The following is a 23,528-nucleotide window of genomic DNA, read 5'->3' as shown; positions in this document are numbered from 1 at the left end:
TTTAGAGTCGGGTATTATACGTTCGAGAGATTATTACTGGTTGTTAGGTTGAAAAAATTGGCTTACACATACGTATATGCATACATGTATTCAGCCATACATTTAGACATGTATATACAAACTCACACACATATATATGCACATTCCGTTACGATGTTGCAGTACAGCGTTGCACCTTTTATCTCTCTTCGAGAGTCGTTGACACTCGAAAGTGAAATATGAGAATGGAATGGAGTACCTCCTCAGGCTGGAAGAAGGGGGACCCTTAACCTCGGAGGAAACCCCACATAACGCATTAGATGGAATGTTTAGGTTCCCTCCAATACAGTTTCTGTGTGCTTTTCTCCTACCACCCCCTTCCCTACAATTATTTTTTGCTTTATGAGTTTGTGTGAGTTTTCAGTTGCATATAGTCCTGGGGACCATTCAGGCTTGTTCGCATTTGTGTTCCTCACGTGTGCTCCAAAGAATGAGGTGATTTGGTAAAATGCTATGCCCAAGATTACCATCCGGGTGCCGGCGGGAGGGTGGTTCAAATAACTTCGGCTATTACCTCCTTATGTCCGGTCGTGATGGTCAAGTGGATTAAGGCGTCCTGTACATACCAGTTGCGTTTCTCCTGGCAGTATGGGTTAGAATCACTTCTGGTGTGTGAGTTTTCAGTTGCATATAGTCCTGGGAACCATTCAGGCTTGTTCGCATTTGTGTTCCTCACGTGTGCTCCAAAGAATGAGGTGATTTGATAAAATGCTATGCCAAAAGATTACCATCCGGGTGCTGGCGAAGGGGGGGGGGGAGGGGTTCAAATAGCTTCGACTATCATCTCCTTATGTCCGGTCGAGATGGTCCAGTGGATTAAGGCGTCCTGTTCATACCAGTGGCATTGCTCCTAGCAGTATGGGTTCGAGTCACTTCTGGGGTGTGAGTTTTCAGTTGAATATAGTCCTGGGGACCATTCAGGCTTGTTCGCATATATATATAAATATAAATATATATATATATATATATATATATATATATATATATATATATATATATATATATATATATATATATATATATATATTCAGATAGAGCCCAAGCTTCTGCTTTCAGTTTCTATATAGATACGCGCCAATTTTCAAGGAAATTTGAATTATATTGTTACATAGCTGTGAAATAACAAAAGGTATCTTTGTTTCTCTCTCTCTCTCTCTCCCTCTCTCTTTCTCCTTACCAAGACCACTCACACTCCTTCAAACAGTTACGTATCAGTACCCCTACTCACAGGGGCAAGATCAGCTCGGACACCAACACAACTACTCCCATTCTCTTCACAAATATTGCAATCTATCTCTCCCTTTCCCCTGCACATCATCATGCCGCTGTCACACAGTCACTTGGTCACCACTCCACTCATTACACACACACCCTCAATCCCTACCTCTCTTCACTGTTGTTTCCTCCGTCCCAACTCCATCTAACTGTCTGACAGGCGTCGAATTGGCAGTGATTTTTGCCTAACGACAAACATTTATGATTTGACCACACCCCTAGTTAAAGGTCTCGTCAATATTTAGGTGTTATTGATTTCACTAAATCATTGGAATATTTTGCGTAATATTCGATAGCGTGAAAAAGAGTTAATTGGGAGGATAGGCTCTAAGGATAGCTCTGAAGATAGGCAATAATTGTGAGGATAGACTGGTGGATCATCCTTCTTCACCATATTATCCCCCCCCCTTACCCCCCCCCCCTACCTTCCTGTAGTATGCGGTTACAAACGCTGCTGTAGTTACTCATACACAGCGCCCGGGGGGGGGGGGGATTCAGTGATTGTCGAGACATAAGCTGTGATGGACACGCAGCCCTTCATACCTGGGGGTAACTTGACACCTTGAGGGACGCTCGTCTTACAAGGAAGGGCTGTAATCTTGCTCAGTCTTAATAACTATAATCTTACTGTCACTGCGTCATATATTCTTCCCCCTGGAATAATGTCTTAGTCCACCAAGCGGGGTATACAGACTATGGCTCTATACCCAGCACGTGTGTAAGCTCAGGCAGGAATATTGTAACTACAATTTGATTAATCTCAATCACACATATACGTCGAGAAACTGTAAATTATATAAGCAAATTTGAGCAAAAAACTTAAAATACCATGAAAGAAATTGTATTATGAGAGTTCAATTTAATTACACTGGAGGAGCGGTGAATCAGAGAAGATATGACCACAATGTAGAAGGTACGAAGGAATAGAGGTACGAAGTAATAGAAGGAATCAGATCTCCAACACATAACAGAACGAGAGGAACCATATATATATATGATGGAAACACTAATGCGTCAGAGAGAGAGATAAGAAACTCTCGTACGCAGTGAGGATAGTACGCAATTAGAGCCAGCTTGAAGCCAAGAATAGTTAAGACAGAGTATTTGAACGTTTGGGAGCCCAAACAGGACGGGTTCGCCCCTAGGAGCTAGGTCTCGCCCCCACCTCTATGCTTTGCTAGGTCAGCACACACAGACAACTTTCATCAATGATGGTCACTCAGCTAAGTGGTTCGTTGTACGAGGGGAAATGAACCTAACGAAACAAGACGACAAACGAGGGGAAAGATGAAAAAGGATGAGCATTAACAAATGGAATTGATAGGGCGGAGAAAATGTTGAAATATAGTTAAGTAATAACAGTGAAAAAGAGAGAACACTGTCGGAAAACCCGAAACCATTTACTAACATTAAATTATAATATGCAGATAATATTGCTGCTGTTGTATACACAAGTTAACCCATAGAAAATGTAGCTTATAGTGGAATTTTCCGTCAATAGAAAACGGGATATCATTGCCACATAGTACTATAAATTCACAAGCTATTCTGTTGGGAATTATTCTTAAATACAGTCGTGTTTGGACTTATTACATCATAAAAACATCTCATTGGAATTAACTTAATTATCAGTATCAAAATAGAGTAAATTTATATAAATTCATATAAATTAAATAAATATAAATCTCACAGGTCGGTTCCCACAAACACAGATGGAAGTTATGGACACAGATGGAAGTTGTGAATACAGATTGAAGTTGTGGACAATGTTGGAAGTTGAGGACACAGATGGAAGTTGTGGACACAGATGGAAGTTGTGGACACAGATGGAAGTTGTGGACACAGATGGACGTTGTGGACACAGATGGAAGCTGTGGACACAGATGGAAGTTGTGGACACAGATGGAAGTTGTGGACACAGATGGAAGTTGTGGACACAGATGGAAGTTGTGGACACAGATGGAAGCTGTGGACACAGATGGAAGTTGTGGACACAGATGGAAGTTGTGGACACAAATGGAAGTTGTGGACACAGATGGAAGTTGTGGACACAGATGGAAGTTGTGGACACAGATGGAAGTTGTGGACACAGATGGAAGCTGTGGACACAGATGGAAGCTGTGGACACAGATGAAAGTTGTGGACACAGATGGAAGTTGTGGACACAGATGGAAGTTGTGGACACAGATGGAAGTCGTGGACACAGATGGAAGCTGTGGACACAGATGGAAGTTGTGGACACAGATGGAAGTTGTGGACACAGATGGAAGTTGTGGACAAAGATGGAAGCTGTGGACACAGATGGAAGCTGTGGACACAGATGGAAGTTGTGGACACAGATGGAAGTTGTGGACACAGATGGAAGTTGTGGACACAGATGGAAGTTGTGGTCAATGATGGAAGCTGTGGACACAGATGGAAACTGTGGACACAGATGGAAGTTGTGGACACAGATGGAAGTTGTGGACACAGATGGAAGTTGTGGACACAGATGGAAGTTGTGGACAATGTTGGAAGTTGTGGTCAATGATGGAAGTTGTGGACACAGATGGAAGTTGTGGACACAGATGGAAGTTGTGGACACAGATGGAAGTTGTGGACACAGATGGAAGCTGTGGACACAGATGGAAGCTGTGGACACAGATGAAAGTTGTGGACACAGATGGAAGTTGTGGACACAGATGGAAGTTGTGGACACAGATGGAAGTCGTGGACACAGATGGAAGCTGTGGACACAGATGGAAGTTGTGGACACAGATGGAAGTTGTGGACACAGATGGAAGTTGTGGACAAAGATGGAAGCTGTGGACACAGATGGAAGCTGTGGACACAGATGGAAGTTGTGGACACAGATGGAAGTTGTGGACACAGATGGAAGTTGTGGACACAGATGGAAGTTGTGGTCAATGATGGAAGCTGTGGACACAGATGGAAACTGTGGACACAGATGGAAGTTGTGGACACAGATGGAAGTTGTGGACACAGATGGAAGTTGTGGACACAGATGGAAGTTGTGGACAATGTTGGAAGTTGTGGTCAATGATGGAAGTTGTGGACACAGATGGAAGTTGTGGTCAATGATGGAAGTTGTGGACACAGACGGAAGTTGTGGACACAGATGGAAGTTGTGGACAAAGATGGAAGCTGTGGTCAATGATGGAAGTTGAGGACACAGATGGAAGCTGTGGACACAGATGGAAGCTGTGGACACAGATGGAAGTTGTGGACACAGACGGAAGTTGTGGACACAGATGGAAGTTGTGGACACAGATGGAAGTTGTGGACAATGTTGGAAGTTGTGGTCAATGATGGAAGTTGTGGTCAATGATGGAAGTTGTGGTCAATGATGGAAGTTGTGGACAATGTTGGAAGTTGTGGTCAATGATGGAAGTTGTGGACACAGATGGAAGTTGTGGACACAGATGGAAGTTGTGGACACAGATGGAAGTTGTGGACACAGATGGAAGTTGTGGACAATGTTGGAAGTTGTGGTCAATGATGGAAGTTGTGGACACAGACGGAAGTTGTGGACACAGATGGAAGTTGTGGACAATGTTGGAAGTTGTGGTCAATGATGGAAGTTGTGGACACAGATGGAAGCTGTGAATACAGATAGAAGTTGTGGACAATGTTGGAAGTTGTGGTCAATGATGGAAGTTGTGGACACAGATGGAAGTTGTGGACACAGATGGAAGTTGTGGACACAGATGGAAGTTGTGGACAATGTTGGAAGTTGTGGTCAATGATGGAAGTTGTGGACACAGACGGAAGTTGTGGACACAGATGGAAGTTGTGGACAATGTTGGAAGTTGTGGTCAATGATGGAAGTTGTGGACACAGATGGAAGCTGTGAATACAGATAGAAGTTGTGGACAATGTTGGAAGTTGTGGTCAATGATGGAAGTTGTGGACACAGATGGAAGTTGTGGTCAATGATGGAAGTTGTGGACACAGATGGAAACTGTGGACACAGATGGAAGTTGTGGACACAGACGGAAGTTGTGGACACAGACGGAAGTTGTGGACAAAGATGGAAGCTGTGGACACAGATGGAAGCTGTGGACACAGATGGAAGTTGTGGACACAGATGGAAGTTGTGGACACAGATGGAAGCTGTGGACACAGATGGAAGTTGTGGACACAGACGGAAGTTGTGGACACAGATGGAAGTTGTGGACACAGACGGAAGTTGTGGACACAGACGGAAGTTGTGGTCAATGATGGAAGTTGTGGACACAGACGGATGTTGTGGACACAGACGGAAGGTGTGTACAATGTCGGAAGTTGTGGACACAGATGGAAGTTGTGGCCAATGTCGGAAGTTGTGGACACAGATGGAAGTTGTGGACACAGATGGAAGTTGTGGACACAGATGGAAGCTGTGGACACAGATGGAAGTTGTGGACACAGATGGAAGTTGTGGACACAGATGGAAGTTGTGGACACAGATGGAAGTTGTGGACACAGATGGAAGTTGTGGACACAGATGGAAGCTGTGGACACAGATGGAAGTTGCGGACACAGATGGAAGTTGTGGACACAGATGGAAGTTGTGGACACAGATGGAAGTTGTGGACACAGATGGAAGTCGTGGACACAGATGGAAGCTGTGGACACAGATGGAAGTTGTGGACACAGATGGAAGTTGTGGACACAGATGAAAGTTGTGGACAAAGATGGAAGCTGTGGACACAGAAGGAAGCTGTGGACACAGATGGAAGTTGTGGACACAGATGGAAGTTGTGGACACAGATGGGAGTTGTGGACACAGATGGAAGTTGTGGTCAATGATGGAAGCTGTGGACACAGATGGAAGTTGTGGTCAATGATGGAAGCTGTGGACACAGATGGAAACTGTGGACACAGATGGAAGTTGTGGACACAGATGGAAGTTGTGGACAATGTTGGAAGTTGTGGACACAGATGGAAGTTGTGGTCAATGATGGAAGTTGTGGACACAGACGGAAGTTGTGGACACAGATGGAAGTTGTGGACAAAGATGGAAGCTCTGGTCAATGATGGAAGTTGAGGACACAGATGGAAGCTGTGGACACAGATGGAAGCTGTGGACACAGATGGAAGTTGTGGACAAAGACGGAAGTTGTGGACACAGATGGAAGTTGTGGACACAGATGGAAGTTGTGGACAATGTTGGAAGTTGTGGTCAATGATGGAAGTTGTGGTCAATGATGGAAGTTGTGGTCAATGATGGAAGTTGTGGACAATGTTGGAAGTTGTGGTCAATGATGGAAGTTGTGGACACAGATGGAAGTTGTGGACACAGATGGAAGTTGTGGACACAGATGGAAGTTGTGGACAATGTTGGAAGTTGTGGTCAATGATGGAAGTTGTGGACACAGACGGAAGTTGTGGACACAGATGGAAGTTGTGGACAATGTTGGAAGTTGTGGTCAATGATGGAAGTTGTGGACACAGATGGAAGCTGTGAATACAGATAGAAGTTGTGGACAATGTTGGAAAATGTGGTCAATGATGGAAGTTGTGGACACAGATGGAAGTTGTGGTCAATGATGGAAGTTGTGGACACAGATGGAAACTGTGGACACAGATGGAAGTTGTGGTCAATGATGGAAGTTGTGGACACAGACGGAAGTTGTGGACAAAGATGGAAGCTGTGGACACAGATGGAAGCTGTGGACACAGATGGAAGTTGTGGACACAGACGGAAGTTGTGGACACAGATGGAAGTTGTGGACACAGATGGAAGCTGTGGACACAGATGGAAGTTGTGGACACAGACGGAAGTTGTGGACACAGACGGAAGTTGTGGACACAGACGGAAGTTGTGGACACAGACGGAAGTTGTGGTCAATGATGGAAGTTGTGGACACAGACGGAAGTTGTGGACACAGAAGGAAGTTGTGTACAATGTCGGAAGTTGTGGACACAGATGGAAGTTGTGGTCAATGTCGGAAGTTGTGGACACAGATGGAAGTTGTGGACACAGACGGAAGTTGTGGACACAGACGGAAGTTGTGGACAATGTCGGAAGTTGTGGACACAGATGGAAGTTGTGGACACAGATGGAAGTTGTGGACAATGTTGGAAGTTGTGGACACAGATGGAAGTTGTGGACACAGATGGAAGTTGTGGACAATGTTGGAAGTTGTGGACACAGATGGAAGTTGTGGACAATGTTGGAAGTTGTGGACACGGATGGAAGGTGTGGACACAGATGGAAGGTGAGGACACAGATGGAAGGTGTGGACACAGATGGAAGGTGTGGACACAGATGGAAGGTGTGGACACAGATGGAAGGTGTGGACACAGATGGAAGGTGTGGACACAGATGGAAGGTGTGGACACAGATGGAAGGTGTGGACACAGATGGAAGGTGTGGACACAGATGGAAGGTGTGGACACAGATGGAAGGTGTGGACACAGATGGAAGGTGTGGACACAGATGGAAGTTGTGGACACAGATGGAAGGTGTGGACACAGACGGAAGGTGTGGACACAGATGGAAGGTGTGGACACAGATGGAAGGTGTGGACACAGACGGAAGGTGTGGACACAGACGGAAGGTGTGGACACAGATGGAAGGTGTGGACACAGACGGAAGGTGTGGATACAGATGGAAGGTGTGGACACAGACGGAAGGTGTGGACACAGATGGAAGTTGTTAACACAGATGGAAGGTGAGGACACAGATGGAAGGTGAGGACACAGATGGAAGGTGTGGACACAGATGGAAGTTGTGGTCAATGATGGAAGCTGTGGACACAGATGGAAACTGTGGACACAGATGGAAGTTGTGGACACAGATGGAAGTTGTGGACACAGATGGAAGTTGTGGACACAGATGGAAGTTGTGGACAATGTTGGAAGTTGTGGTCACTGATGGAAGTTGTGGACACAGATGGAAGTTGTGGTCAATGATGGAAGTTGTGGACACAGACGGAAGTTGTGGACACAGATGGAAGTTGTGGACAAAGATGGAAGCTGTGGTCAATGATGGAAGTTGAGGACACAGATGGAAGCTGTGGACACATATGGAAGCTGTGGACACAGATGGAAGTTGTGGACACAGATGGAAGTTGTGGACACAGATGGAAGTTGTGGACACAGATGGAAGTTGTGGACAATGTTGGAAGTTGTGGTCAATGATGGAAGTTGTGGTCAATGATGGAAGTTGTGGTCAATGATGGAAGTTGTGGACAATGTTGGAAGTTGTGGTCAATGATGGAAGTTGTGGACACAGATGGAAGTTGTGGACACAGATGGAAGTTGTGGACACAGATGGAAGTTGTGGACACAGATGGAAGTTGTGGACACAGATGGAAGTTGTGGACAATGTTGGAAGTTGTGGTCAATGATGGAAGTTGTGGACACAGATGGAAGTTGTGGACACAGACGGAAGTTGTGGACAAAGATGGAAGCTGTGGACACAGATGGAAGTTGTGGACACAGACGGAAGTTGTGGACACAGATGGAAGTTGTGGACACAGATGGAAGCTGTGGACACAGATGGAAGTTGTGGACACAGACGGAAGTTGTGGACACAGATGGAAGTTGTGGACACAGACGGAAGTTGTGGTCAATGATGGAAGTTGTGGACACAGACGGAAGTTGTGGACACAGACGGAAGTTGTGTACAATGTCGGAAGTTGTGGACACAGATGGAAGTTGTGGTCAATGTCGGAAGTTGTGGACACAGATGGATGTTGTGGACACAGACGGAAGTTGTGGACACAGACGGAAGTTGTGGACAATGTCGGAAGTTGTGGACACAGATGGAAGTTGTGGACACAGATGGAAGTTGAAGGACAATGTTGGAAGTTGTGGACACAGATGGAATTTGTGGACACAGATGGAAGTTGTGGACTCAGATGGAAGTTGTGGACACAGATGGAAGTTGTGGACACAGATGGAAGTTGTGGACACAGATGGAAGGTGAGGACACAGATGGAAGGTGTGGACACAGATGGAAGGTGTGGACACAGATGGAAGGTGTGGACACAGATGGAAGGTGTGGACACAGATGGAAGGTGTGGACACAGACGGAAGTTGTGGACAATGTCGGAAGTTGTGGACACAGATGGAAGTTGTGGACACAGATGGAAGTTGTGGACAATGTTGGAAGTTGTGGACACAGATGGAAGGTGTGGACACAGATGGAAGGTGAGGACACAGATGGAAGGTGTGGACACAGATGGAAGGTGTGGACACAGATGGAAGGTGTGGACACAGATGGAAGGTGTGAACACAGATGGAAGGTGTGGACACAGATGGAAGGTGTGGACACAGATGGAAGGTGTGGACACAGATGGAAGGTGTGGACACAGATGGAAGGTGTGGACACAGATGGAAGGTGTGGACACAGATGGAAGGTGTGGACACAGATGGAAGGTGTGGACACAGATGGAAGGTGTGGACACAGATGGAAGTTGTGGACACAGATGGAAGGTGTGGACACAGATGGAAGGTGTGGACACAGATGGAAGGTGTGGACACAGATGGAAGGTGTGGACACAGATGGAAGTTGTGGACACAGATGGAAGGTTTGGACACAGATGGAAGGTGTGGACACAGACGGAAGGTGTGGACACAGATGGAAGGTGTGGACACAGATGGAAGGTGTGGACACAGATGGAAGGTGTGGACACAGATGGAAGGTGTGGACACAGATGGAAGGTGTGGACACAGATGGAAGTTGTGGACACAGATGGAAGGTTTGGACACAGATGGAAGGTGTGGACTCAGACGGAAGGTGTGGACACAGATGGAAGGTGTGGACACAGATGGAAGGTGTGGACACAGATGGAAGGTGTGGACACAGACGGAAGGTGTGGACACAGATGGAAGGTGTGGACACAGATGGAAGGTGTGGACACAGACGGAAGGTGTGGACACAGGTGGAAGGTGTGGACACAGACGGAAGGTGTGGACACAGATGGAAGGTGTGGACACAGACGGAAGGTGTGGACACAGATGGAAGGTGTGGACACAGACGGAAGGTGTGGACACAGATGGAAGGTGTGGACACAGACGGAAGGTGTGGACACAGATGGGCCACCTGGACGTAAGAAATAATCCTTTAATATAAGAGTATTATATTAATTACTCTGTTATATTAAGTATATTAAGTACCCTGTAATTATAGGAACAAGGAGGTAATAGAAAACAATACATGTTGCAATTTTCGTAAGTAGATATGAAAGCAGACATGAAGGTTGTAAGTCTTCTGGCGAAAAATGATCCTGCCGGCACTAACAGGCGACACACACGCGCGCGCGCGCGCACACACACACACACACACACACACACACACACACACACACACACACACACACACACACACACAAAGGTATGCCATTAGACTATGTCCAAAGGTATGCCACTAGACTAGTCCCAGAACTAAGAGGCATGAGTTACGAGGAAAGGCTGTGGGAAATACACCTTACGACACTGGAAGACAGAAGAGTAAGGGGAGACATGATCACAACCTACAAAATCCTCAGAGGAATCGACCGGGTAAACAAGGATGAGATATTCAACACTGGTGGGACGCGAACAAGGGGACACAGGTGGAAACTGAGTACCCACATGAGTCACAGAGACGTTAGAAGGAACTTTTTCAGTGTCAGAGTAGTTAACGGATGGAATGCATTAGGCAGTGATGTGGTGGAAGCTGACTCCATACACAGTTTCAAATGTAGATATGATAGAGCCCAGTAGGCTCAGGAATCTGTACACCAGTTTATTGACGGTTGAGAGGCGGGACCAAATAGCCAAAGCTCAACCCCCGCAAGCACAAATAGGTGAGTACACACACACACACAGTTTTGTGTGCGTGTTTGTACGTGCTAATTTGGATCAATGTGTTTGTGTACAAATGTTAAAACTTTCTTCTTGGGCCGAGTTACCACTAACAAGAGCCTACCTTTTCCCCCCTGCCACCTCTCCTTAAAGTGTTCTCTAACCTCTCACCTTGGTGATGCTCTTCCTTCTACTCCCCTTCCTTCCCCTCCCCTTCCTTCCCCTCCCCTTCCTTCCCCTTCCCTTCCTTCTACTCCCCTTCTTTCCACTCCCCTTCCTTCCCCTTCCCGGTCAACGTTCACCTGAGGCCTGTAGAGCGTGTATAGAGCTCGTAGCGGCCACAACCACGTATATATATACGAGCGATGCATCACCTGATATCACCCGGAAATTAATAGGGCCACCTGGGTATCCCTTAATTATATGCGGTTGTACCTGTTTACTGCTGCTGATATTAGTGGATTTTACCACGCCTCTTGTGGGCGCCTCTTGTGGGCGCCTCATGTGGCGCCTCTTGTGCTGCCTCTTGTGCCACCTCTTGTGGCGCCTCCTGTGGCGCCACTTGTGCCGCCTCTTGTGCCGCCTCTTCTGCCGCCTCTTCTGCCGCTTCTTGTGCCGCCTCTTGTGCCGCCTCTTGTGGCGCCTCTTGTGGAGGCCACTTGTGCCGCCTCTTGTGCCGCCTCTTGTCGCGCCTCTTGTGCCGCCACTTGTGGGGGCCACTTGTGGGCGCCTCTAGTGGCGCCTCTTGTGCCGCATCTTGTGGGCGTCTCTTGTCGGCGTCTCTTGGGGCGTCTGTTGTCGGCGCCTCTTGTGCCGCCTCTTGTGCCGCCTCTTGTGGCGCCTCTTGTGCCGCCTCTTGTGGCGCCTCTTGTGCCGCCTCTTGTGGCGCCTCTTGTGGCGCCTCTTGTGCCGCCTCTTGTGGCGCCTCTTGTGGCGCCTCTTTTGGCGCCTCTTGTGGCGCCTCTTGTGCCGCCTCTTGTGGGGGCCACTTGTGCCGCCTCTTGTGGCGACTCTTGTGCCGCCTCTTGTGCCGCCTCTTGTGTCGCCTCTTGTCGCGCCTCTTGTGCCGCCTCTTGTGGGGGCCACTTGTGGGCGCCTCTAGTGGCGCCTCTTGTGCTGCCTCTTGTGGGCGTCTCTTGTCGGCGTCTCTTGGGGCGTCTGTTGTCGGCGCCTCTTGTGCCGCCTCTTGTGCCGCCTCTTGTGGCGCCTCTTGTGCCGCCTCTTGTGGCGCCTCTTGTGGCGCCTCTTGTGCCGCCTCTTGTGTCGCCTCTTGTGGCGCCTCTTGTGGCGCCTCTTGTGGCGCCTCTTGTGCCGCCTCTTGTGGGGGCCACTTGTGCCGCCTCTTGTGGCGACTCTTGTGCCGCCTCTTGTGCCGCCTCTTGTGGCGCCTCTTGTGGCGCCTCTTGTGCCGCCTCTTGTGCCGCCTCTTGTGCCGCCTCTTGTGGCGCCTCATGTGCCGCCTCTTGTGCCACCTCTTGTGGCGACTCTTGTGCCGCCTCTTGTGCCGCCTCTTGTGGCGCCTCTTGTGCCGCCTCTTGTGCCGCCTCTTGTGGCGCCTCTTGTGGGGCCTCTTGTGCCGCCTCTTGTGCCGCCTCTTGTGGCGCCTCTTGTGCCGCCTCTTGTGCCGCCTCTTGTGCCGCCTCTTGTGCCGCCTCTTGTGGCGCCTCTTGTGCCGCCTCTTGTGGCGCCTCTTGTTCCGCCTCTTGTGCCGCCTCTTGTGGCGCCTCTTGTGCCGCCTCTTGTGCCGATTCTTGTGCCGCCTCTTGTGGCGCCTCTTGTGCCGCCTCTTGTGCCGCCTCTTGTGCCGCCTCTTGTGCCGCCTCTTATGGCGCCTCTTGTGGCGCCTCTTGTGGCGCCTCTTGTGGCGCCTCTTGTGACGCCTCTTGTGCCGCCTCTTGTACCGCCTCTTGTGGCGCCTCTTGTGGCGACTCTTGTGCCGCCTCTTGCGGCGCCTCTTGTGGCGCTCTTGTGCCGCCTCTTGTGGCGCCTATTGTGGCGCCTCTTGTGCCACCTATTGTGGCGCCTCTTATGCCGCCTCTTGTTGCGCCTCTTGTTGCGCCTCTTGTGCCGCCTCTTGTGGCGCCTCTTGTGGCGCCTCTTGTGCCGCCTCTTGAGGCGCCTCTTGTGCCGCCTCTTGTGGCGCCTCTTGTGCCACCTCTTGTTGCCCCTCTTGTGGGCGCCTCTTGTTCCGCCTCTTGTGGCGACTCTTGTGCTGCCTCTTGTGGCGCCTTTTGTGCCGCCTCTTTTGGCGCCTCTTGTGCCGCCTCTTGTGCCGCCTCTTGTGCCGCCTCTTGTGGCGCCTCTTGTGGCGCCTCTTGTGGCGCCTCTTGTGCCGCCTCTTGTGGCGCCTCTTGTGGCGCCTCTTGTGGCGCCTCTTGTACCGCCTCTTGTGCCGCCTCTTGTGCCACCTCTTGTGCCGCCTCTTGTGGCACCTCTTGTACCGCCTCTTGTGCCGCCTCTTGTGCCGCCTCTTGTGGCGCCTCTTGTGCCGCCTCTTGTGCCGCCTCTTATGCCGCCTCTTGTGCCGCCTTTTGTGGCGCCTCTTGTGCCGCCTCTTGTGGCGCCTCTTGTGCCGCCTCTTGTGGCGCCTCTTGTGGGCACCTCTTGTGCGCGCCTCTTGTGCCGCCTCTTGTGGCGCCTCTTGTGGCGCCTCTTGTGCCGCCTCTTCTGGCGCCTCTTGTGCCGCCTCTTGTGGCGCCTCTTGTGCCGCCTCTTGTGGCGCCTCTTGTGCCGCCTCTTGTGGCGCCTCTTGTGCCGCCTCTTGTGGCGCCTCTTGTGCCGCTTCTTGTGGCGCCTCTTGTGCCGCCTCTTGTGCCGCCTCTTGTGCCGCCTCTTGTGGCGCCTCTTGTGCCGCCTCTTGTGGCGCCTCTTGTGCCGCCTCTTGTGATGCCTCTTGTGGGCGCCTCTTGTGGGCGCCTCTTGTGGGCGCCTCTTGTGGCGCCTCTTGTGCCGCCTCTTGTGCCGCCTCTTGTGCCGACTCTTGTGTCGCCTCTTGTGGCGCCTCTTGTGGGCACCTCTTGTGCGCGCCTCTTGTGCCGCCTCTTGTGCCGCCTCTTGTGCCGACTCTTGTGTCGCCTCTTGTGGCGCCTCTTGTGGGCACCTCTTGTGCGCGCCTCTTGTGCCGCCTCTTGTGGCGCCTCTTGTGGCGCCTCTTGTGCCGCCTCTTGTGGCGCCTCTTGTGCCGCCTCTTGTGCCGCCTCTTGTGCCGCCTCTTGTGCCGCCTCTTGTGGCGCCTCTTGTGGCGCCTCTTGTGGCGCCTCTTGTGCCGCCTCTTGTGCCGCCTCTTGTGGCGCCTCTTGTGCCGCCTCTTGTGCCGCCTCTTGTGCCGCCTCTTGTGCCGCCTCTTGTGCCGCCTCTTGTGGCGCCTCTTGTGGGGGCCACTTGTGGGCGCCTCCAGTGGCGCCTCTTGTGCCACCTCTTGTGGGCGTCTCTTGTCGGCGTCTCTTGTCGGCGTCTCTTGTCGGCGTCTCTTGTCGGCGCCTCTTGTGCCGCCTCTTGTGGCGCCTCTTGTGCCGCCTCTTGTGCCTCCTCTTGTGCCGCCTCTTGTGGCGCCTCTTGTGCCGCCTCATGTGGCGACTCTTGTGCCGCCTCTTGTGCCGCCTCTTGTGGGGCCTCTTGTGGCGCCTCTTGTGCCGCCTCTTGTGGCGCCTCTTGTGGGCACCTCTTGTGCCGCCTCTTGTGGGGCCTCTTGTGGCGCCTCTTGTGCCGCCTCTTGTGGCGCCTCTTGTGGGCACCTCTTGTGCGCGCCTCTTGTGGCGCCTCTTGTGGCGCCTCTTGTGCCGCCTCTTCTGGCGCCTCTTGTGCCGCCTCTTGTGGCGCCTCTTGTGCCGCCTCTTGTGGCGCCTCTTGTGCCGCCTCTTGTGGCGCCTCTTGTGCCGCTTCTTGTGGCGCCTCTTGTGCCGCCTCTTGTGCCGCCTCTTGTGCCGCCTCTTGTGGCGCCTCTTGTGCCGCCTCTTGTGGCGCCTCTTGTGCCGCCTCTTGTGATGCCTCTTGTGGGCGCCTCTTGTGGGCGCCTCTTGTGGGCGCCTCTTGTGGGCGCCTCTTGTGGCGCCTCTTGTGGCGCCTCTTGTGGCGCCTCTTGTGCCGCCTCTTGTGGCGCCTCTTGTGGCGCCTCTTGTGGCGCCTCTTGTGCCGCCTCTTGTGCCGCCTCTTGTGCACCCTCTTGTGCCGCCTCTTGTGGCGCCTCTTGTGCCGCCTCTTGTGCCGCCTCTTGTGGCGCCTCTTGTGGGGGCCACTTGTGGGCGCCTCTAGTGGCGCCTCTTGTGCCACCTCTTGTGGGCGTCTCTTGTCGGCGTCTCTTGTCGGCGTCTCTTGTGGGCGTCTCTTGTCGGCGCCTCTTGTGCCGCCTCTTGTGGCGCCTCTTGTGCCGCCTCTTGTGCCGCCTCTTGTGCCGCCTCTTGTGGCGCCTCTTGTGCCGCCTAATGTGGCGACTCTTGTGCCGCCTCTTGTGCCGCCTCTTGTGGGGCCTCTTGTGGCGCCTCTTGTGCCGCCTCTTGTGCCGCCTCTTGTGGCGCCTCTTGTGCCGCCTCTTGTGCCGACTCTTGTGGGGGCCACTTGTGCCGCCTCTTGTGGCGACTCTTGTGCCGCCTCTTGTGGCGCCTCTTGTGGCGACTCTTGTGCCGCCTCTTGTGGCGCCTCTTGTGGCGCGTCTTGTGGCGCGTCTTGTGCCGCCTCTTGTGGCGCCTCTTGTGGCGCCTCTTGTGCCACCTCTTGTGGCGCCTCTTGTGCCGCCTCTTGTTGCGCCTCTTGTGCCGCCTCTTGTGGCGCCTCTTGTGGCGCCTCTTGTGGCGCCTCTTCTGCCGCCTCTTTTGGCGCCTCTTGTGGCGCCTCTTGTGCCGCCTCTTGTGGCGCCTCTTGTTGCGCCTCTTGTGGCGCCTCTTGTGGGCGCCTCTTGTGGGCGCCTCTTGTGGCGCCTCTTGTGCCGCCTCTTGTGGCGCCTCTTGTGCCGCCTCTTGTGCCGCCTCTTGTGCCGCCTCTTGTGGCGCCTCTTGTGGCGCCTCTTGTGGGGCCTCTTGTGCCGCCTCTTGTGCCGCCTCTTGTGCCGCCTCTTGTGGCGCCTCTTGTGCCGCCTCTTGTGCCGCCTCTTGTGCCGCCTCTTATGGCGCCTCTTGTGCCGCCTCTTGTGGCGCCTCTTGTGACGCCTCTTGTGCCGCCTCTTGTGCCGCCTCTTGTGCCGCCTCTTGTGCCGCCTCTTGTGGCGCCTCTTGTGGCGACTCTTGTGCCGCCTCTTGTGGCGCCTCTTGTGCCGCCTCTTGTGCCGCCTCTTGTGCCGCCTCTTGTGCCGCCTCTTGTGGCGCCTCTTGTGCCGCCTCTTGTGGCGCCTCTTGTTCCGCCTCTTGTGCCGCCTCTTGTGGCGCCTCTTGTGCCGCCTCTTGTGCCGATTCTTGTGCCGCCTCTTGTGGCGCCTCTTGTGCCGCCTCTTGTGCCGCCTCTTGTGCCGCCTCTTGTGCCGCCTCTTATGGCGCCTCTTGTGGCGCCTCTTGTGGCGCCTCTTGTGGCGCCTCTTGTGACGCCTCTTGTGCCGCCTCTTGTACCGCCTCTTGTGGCGCCTCTTGTGGCGACTCTTGTGCCGCCTCTTGCGGCGCCTCTTGTGGCGCTCTTGTGCCGCCTCTTGTGGCGCCTATTGTGGCGCCTCTTGTGCCACCTATTGTGGCGCCTCTTGTGCCGCCTCTTGTTGCGCCTCTTGTTGCGCCTCTTGTGCCGCCTCTTGTGGCGCCTCTTGTGGCGCCTCTTGTGGCGCCTCTTGTGGCGCCTCTTGTGCCGCCTCTTGAGGCGCCTCTTGTGCCGCCTCTTGTGGCGCCTCTTGTGCCACCTCTTGTTGCCCCTCTTGTGGGCGCCTCTTGTTCCGCCTCTTGTGGCGACTCTTGTGCTGCCTCTTGTGGCGCCTTTTGTGCCGCCTCTTTTGGCGCCTCTTGTGCCGCCTCTTGTGCCGCCTCTTGTGCCGCCTCTTGTGGCGCCTCTTGTGGCGCCTCTTGTGGCGCCTCTTGTGCCGCCTCTTGTGCCGCCTCTTGTGGCGCCTCTTGTGGCGCCTCTTGTGCCGCCTCTTGTGCCGCCTCTTGTGCCGCCTCTTGTGCCGCCTCTTGTGGCACCTCTTGTACCGCCTCTTGTGCCGCCTCTTGTGCCGCCTCTTGTGGCGCCTCTTGTGCCGCCTCTTGTGCCGCCTCTTATGCCGCCTCTTGTGCCGCCTTTTGTGGCGCCTCTTGTGCCGCCTCTTGTGGCGCCTCTTGTGCCGCCTCTTGTGGCGCCTCTTGTGGGCACCTCTTGTGCGCGCCTCTTGTGCCGCCTCTTGTGGCGCCTCTTGTGGCGCCTCTTGTGCCGCCTCTTGTGGCGCCTCTTGTGCCGCCTCTTGTGGCGCCTCTTGTGCCGCCTCTTGTGGCGCCTCTTGTGCCGCCTCTTGTGGCGCCTCTTGTGCCGCCTCTTGTGGCGCCTCTTGTGCCGCTTCTTGTGGCGCCTCTTGTGCCGCCTCTTGTGCCGCCTCTTGTGCCGCCTCTTGTGGCGCCTCTTGTGCCGCCTCTTGTGGCGCCTCTTGTGCCGCCTCTTGTGATGCCTCTTGTGGGCGCCTCTTGTGGGCGCCTCTTGTGGGCGCCTCTTGTGGCGCCTCTTGTGCCGCCTCTTGTGCCGCCTCTTGTGGCGCCTCTTGTGCCGCCTCTTGTGCCGCCTCTTGTGCCGCCTCTTGTGGTGCCTCTTTTGCCGCCTCTTGTTCCGCCTCTTGTGCCGACTCTTGTGTCGCCTCTTGTGGCGCCTCTTGTGGGCACCTCTTGTGCGCGCCTCTTGTGCCGCCTCTTGTGGCGCCTCTTGTGGCGCCTCTTGTGCCGCCTCTTGTGCCGCCTCTTGTGCCGCCTCTTGTGCCGCCTCTTGTGGCGCCTCTTGTGGCGCCTCTTGTGGCGCCTCTTGTGCCGCCTCTTGTGCCGCCTCTTGTGGCGCCTCTTGTGCCGCCTCTTGTGCCGCCTCTTGTGCCGCCTCTTGTGCCGCCTCTTGTGCCGCCTCTTGTGGCGCCTCTTGTGGGGGCCACTTGTGGGCGCCTCCAGTGGCGCCTCTTGTGCCACCTCTTGTGGGCGTCTCTTGTCGGCGTCTCTTGTCGGCGTCTCTTGTCGGCGTCTCTTGTCGGCGCCTCTTGTGCCGCCTCTTGTGGCGCCTCTTGTGCCGCCTCTTGTGCCTCCTCTTGTGCCGCCTCTTGTGGCGCCTCTTGTGCCGCCTCATGTGGCGACTCTTGTGCCGCCTCTTGTGCCGCCTCTTGTGGGGCCTCTTGTGGCGCCTCTTGTGCCGCCTCTTGTGGCGCCTCTTGTGGGCACCTCTTGTGCGCGCCTCTTGTGCCGCCTCTTGTGGCGCCTCTTGTGGCGCCTCTTGTGCCGCCTCTTCTGGCGCCTCTTGTGCCGCCTCTTGTGGCGCCTCTTGTGCCGCCTCTTGTGGCGCCTCTTGTGCCGCCTCTTGTGGCGCCTCTTGTGCCGCTTCTTGTGGCGCCTCTTGTGCCGCCTCTTGTGCCGCCTCTTGTGCCGCCTCTTGTGGCGCCTCTTGTGCCGCCTCTTGTAGCGCCTCTTGTGCCGCCTCTTGTGATGCCTCTTGTGGGCGCCTCTTGTGGGCGCCTCTTGTGGGCGCCTCTTGTGGCGCCTCTTGTGGCGCCTCTTGTGGCGCCTCTTGTGGCGCCTCTTGTACCGCCTCTTGTGCCGCCTCTTGTGGCGCCTCTTGTGGCGCCTCTTGTGCCGCCTCTTGTGCCGCCTCTTGTGCACCCTCTTGTGCCGCCTCTTGTGGCGCCTCTTGTGCCGCCTCTTGTGCCGCCTCTTGTGGCGCCTCTTGTGGGGGCCACTTGTGGGCGCCTCTAGTGGCGCCTGTTGTGCCACCTCTTGTGGGCGTCTCTTGTCGGCGTCTCTTGTCGGCGTCTCTTGTGGGCGTCTCTTGTCGGCGCCTCTTGTGCCGCCTCTTGTGGCGCCTCTTGTGCCGCCTCTTGTGCCGCCTCTTGTGCCGCCTCTTGTGGCGCCTCTTGTGCCGCCTAATGTGGCGACTCTTGTGCCGCCTCTTGTGCCGCCTCTTGTGGGGCCTCTTGTGGCGCCTCTTGTGCCGCCTCTTGTGCCGCCTCTTGTGCCGCCTCTTGTGCCGCCTCTTGTGGGGGCCACTTGTGCCGCCTCTTGTGGCGACTCTTGTGCCGCCTCTTGTGGCGCCTCTTGTGGCGACTCTTGTGCCGCCTCTTGTGGCGCCTCTTGTGGCGCGTCTTGTGGCGCGTCTTGTGCCGCCTCTTGTGGCGCCTCTTGTGGCGCCTCTTGTGCCACCTCTTGTGGCGCCTCTTGTGCCGCCTCTTGTTGCGCCTCTTGTGCCGCCTCTTGTTGCGCCTCTTGTGCCGCCTCTTGTGGCGCCTCTTGTGGCGCCTCTTGTGGCGCCTCTTCTGCCGCCTCTTTTGGCGCCTCTTGTGGCGCCTCTTGTGCCGCCTCTTGTGGCGCCTCTTGTTGCGCCTCTTGTGGCGCCTCTTGTGGGCGCCTCTTGTGGGCGCCTCTTGTGGCGCCTCTTGTGCCGCCTCTTGTGGCGCCTCTTGTGCCGCCTCTTGTGCCGCCTCTTGTGCCGCCTCTTGTGGCGCCTCTTGTGGCGCCTCTTGTGGGGCCTCTTGTGCCGCCTCTTGTGCCGCCTCTTGTGCCGCCTCTTGTGGCGCCTCTTGTGCCGCCTCTTGTGCCGCCTCTTGTGCCGCCTCTTGTGCCGCCTCTTATGGCGCCTCTTGTGCCGCCTCTTGTGGCGCCTCTTGTGACGCCTCTTGTGCCGCCTCTTGTGCCGCCTCTTGTGCCGCCTCTTGTGGCGCCTCTTGTGGCGACTCTTGTGCCGCCTCCAACGGCGCCTCTTGTGGCGCCTTTTGTGCCGCCTCTTGTGGCGCCTATTGTGGCGCCTCTTGTGCCACCTATTGTGGCGCCTCTTGTGCCGCCTCTAGTTGCGCCTCTTGTTGCGCCTCTTGTGCCGCCTCTTGTGGCGCCTCTTGTGGCGCCTCTTGTGCCGCCTCTTGAGGCGCCTCTTGTGCCGCTTCTTGTGGCGCCTCTTGTGCCGCCTCTTGTTGCGCCTCTTGTGGGCGCCTCTTGTTGCGCCTCTTGTGGCGACTCTTGTGCCGCCTCTTGTGGCGCCTCTTGTGGCGCCTTTTGTGCCGCCTCTCGTGCCGCCTCTTGTGGCGCCTCTTGTGCCGCCTCTTGTGCGCCTCTTGTGGCGCCTCATGTGCCGCCTCTTGTGCCGCCTCTTGTGCCGCCTCTTGTGCCGCCTCTTGTGGCACCTCTTGTGCCGCCTCTTGTGCCGCCTCTTGTGCCGCCTCTTGTGCCGCCTCTTGTGGCGCCTCTTGTGCCGCCTCTTGTGCCGCCTTTTGTGGCGCCTCTTGTGGCGCCTCTTGTGGGCACCTCTTGTGCGCGCCTCTTGTGCCGCCTCTTGTGGCGCCTCTTGTGGCGCCTCTTGTGCCGCCTCTTGTGGCGCCTCTTGTGCCGCCTCTTGTGCCGCCTCTTGTGCCGCCTCTTGTGGCGCCTCTTGTGGCGCCTCTTGTGGCGCCTCTTGTGGCGCCTCTTGTGCCGCCTCTTGTGCCGCCTCTTGTGGCGCCTCTTGTGCCGCCTCTTGTGCCGCCTCTTGTGCCGCCTCTTGTGCCGCCTCTTGTGCCGCCTCTTGTGCCGCCTCTTGTGGCGCCTCTTGTGGGGGCCACTTGTGGGCGCCTCCAGTGGCGCCTCTTGTGCCACCTCTTGTGGGCGTCTCTTGTCGGCGTCTCTTGTCGGCGTCTCTTGTCGGCGTCTCTTGTCGGCGCCTCTTGTGCCGCCTCTTGTGGCGCCTCTTGTGCCGCCTCTTGTGCCTCCTCTTGTGCCGCCTCTTGTGGCGCCTCTTGTGCCGCCTCATGTGGCGACTCTTGTGCCGCCTCTTGTGCCGCCTCTTGTGGGGCCTCTTGTGGCGCCTCTTGTGCCGCCTCTTGTGCCGCCTCTTGTGGGGGCCACTTGTGCCGCCTCTTGTGGCGACTCTTGTGCCGCCTCTTGTGGCGCCTCTTGTGGCGACTCTTGTGCCGCCTCTTGTGCCGCCTCTTGTGGCGCCTCTTGTGGCGCGTCTTGTGCCGCCTCTTGTGGCGCCTCTTGTGCCACCTCTTGTGGCGCCTCTTGTGCCGCCTCTTGTTGCGCCTCTTGTGGCGCCTCTTGTGCCGCCTCTTGTGGCGCCTCTTGTAGCGCCTCTTGTGGCGCCTCTTATGCCGCCTCTTGTGCCGCCTCTTGTGGCGCCTCTTGTGGCGCCTCTTGTGCCGCCTCTTGTGGCGCCTCTTGTGCCGCCTCTTGTGGCGCCTCTTGTGGGCGCCTCTTGTGCCGCCTCTTGTGGCGCCTCTTGTGCCGCCTCTTGTGGCGCCTCTTGTGCCGCCTCTTGTGGCGACTCTTGTGGCACCTCTTGTGCCGCCTCTTGTGGCGCCTCTTGTGCCGCCTCTTGTGCCGCCTCTTGTGGCGCCTCTTGTGGCGCCTCTTGTGGCGCCTCTTGTGCCGCCTCTTGTGCCGCCTCTTGTGGCGCCTCTTGTGCCGCCTCTTGTGCCGCCTCTTGTGCCGCCTCTTGTGCCGCCTCTTGTGCCGCCTCTTATGGCGCCTCTTGTGGCGCCTCTTGTGCCGCCTCTTGTGACGCCTCTTGTGCCGCCTCTTGTGGCGACTCTTGTGCCGCCTCCCACGGCGCCTCTTGTGGCGCCTCTTGTGCCATCTATTGTGGCGCCTCTTGTGCCGCCTCTTGTTGCGCCTCTTGTCGCGCCTCTTGTGCCGCCTCTTGTGGCGCCTCTTGTGGCGCCTCTTGTGCCGCCTCTTGAGGCGCCTCTTGTGCCGCTTCTTGTGGCGCCTCTTGTGCCGCCTCTTGTTGCGCCTCTTGTGGCGCCTCTTGTGCCGCCTCTTGTGGCGACTCTTGTGCCGCCTCTTGTGGCGCCTCTTGTGGCGACTCTTGTGCCGCCTCTTGTGCCGCCTCTTGTGGCGCCTTTTGTGCCGCCTCTTGTGGCGCCTCTTGTGCCGCCTCTTGTGGCGCCTCATGTGCCGCCTCTTGTGCCGCCTCTAGTGGCGCCTCTTGTGCCGCCTCTTGTGCCGCCTCTTGTGCCGCCTCTTGTGCCGCCTCTTGTGCCGCCTCTTGTGGCGCCTCTTGTGCCGCCTCTTGTGCCGCCTCTTGTGCCGCCTCTTGTGGCGCCTCTTGTGCCGCCTCTTGTGGCGCCTCTTGTGGGCACCTCTTGTGCGCGCCTCTTGTGCCGCGTCTTGTGGCGCCTCTTGTGGCGCCTCTTGTGCCGCCTCTTGTGGCGCCTCTTGTGCCGCCTCTTGTGGCGCCTCTTGTGCCGCCTCTTGTGCCGCCTCTTGTGGCGCCTCTTGTGCCGCCTCTTGTGGCGCCTCTTGTGGGCGCCATTTGTGGGCGCCTCTTGTGGGCGCCTCTTGTGCCGCCTCTTGTGGCGCCTCTTGTGCCGCCTCTTGTGGCGCCTCTTGTGGCGCCTCTTGTGGCGCCTCTTGTGGCGCCTCTTGTGCCGCCTCTTGTGCCGCCTCTTGTGGCGCCTCTTGTGGCGCCTCTTGTGGCGCCTCTTGTGCCGCCTCTTGTGCCGCCTCTTGTAGCGCCTCTTGTTGCGCCTCTTGTGGGGGCCACTTGTGCCGCCTCTTGTGCCGCCTCTTGTGGCGCCTCTTGTGGGGGCCACTTGTGGGCGCCTCTAGTGGCGCCTCTTGTGCCACCTCTTGTTCGCGTCTCTTGTGGGCGTCTCTTGTCGGCGCCTCTTGTGCCGCCTCTTGTGGCGCCTCTTGTGCCGCCTCTTGTGGCGCCTCTTGTGCCGCCTCTTGTGCCGCCTCTTGTGCCGCCTCTTGTGGCGCCACTTGTGGCGCCTCTTGTGGCGCCTCTTGTGCCGCCTCTTGTGCCGCCTCTTGTGGCGCCACTTGTGGCGCCTCTTGTGGCGCCTCTTGTGCCGCCTCTTGTGCCGCCTCTTGTGGCGCCTCTTGTGGCGCCTCTTGTGGCGCCTCTTGTGGGGGCCACTTGTGCCGCCTCTTGTGCCGCCTCTTGTGCCGCCTCTTGTGGGGGCCACTCGTGGGCGCTTCTAGTGGCGCCTCTTGTGCCACCTCATGTGGGCGTCTCTTGTGGGCGTCTCTTGTCGGCGTCTCTTGTGGGCGTCTCTTGTCGGCGCCTCTTGTGCCGCCTCTTGTGGCGCCTCTTGTGCCGCCTCTTGTGCCGCCTCTTGTGCCGCCTCTTGTGCCGCCTCTTGTGCCGCCTCATGTGGCGACTCTTGTGCCGCCTCTTGTGCCGCCTCTTGTGGGGCCTCTTGTGGCGCCTCTTGTGCCGCCTCTTGTGCCGCCTCTTGTGGCGCCTCTTTTGGCGCCTCTTGTGCCACCTCTTGTGCCGCCTCTTGTGGGGGCCACTTGTGCCGCCTCTTGTGGCGACTCTTCTGCCGCCTCTTGTGGCGCCTCTTGTGGCGACTCTTGTGCCGCCTCTTGTGGCGCCTCTTGTGGCGCGTCTTGTTC

Source organism: Procambarus clarkii, chromosome 42, assembly GCF_040958095.1.
Source record: "Procambarus clarkii isolate CNS0578487 chromosome 42, FALCON_Pclarkii_2.0, whole genome shotgun sequence".
Lineage (NCBI taxonomy): Eukaryota > Metazoa > Arthropoda > Malacostraca > Decapoda > Cambaridae > Procambarus > Procambarus clarkii.
The sequence above is the reverse complement of the archived record's forward strand: the minus strand, read 5'-3'. Positions refer to the sequence as shown.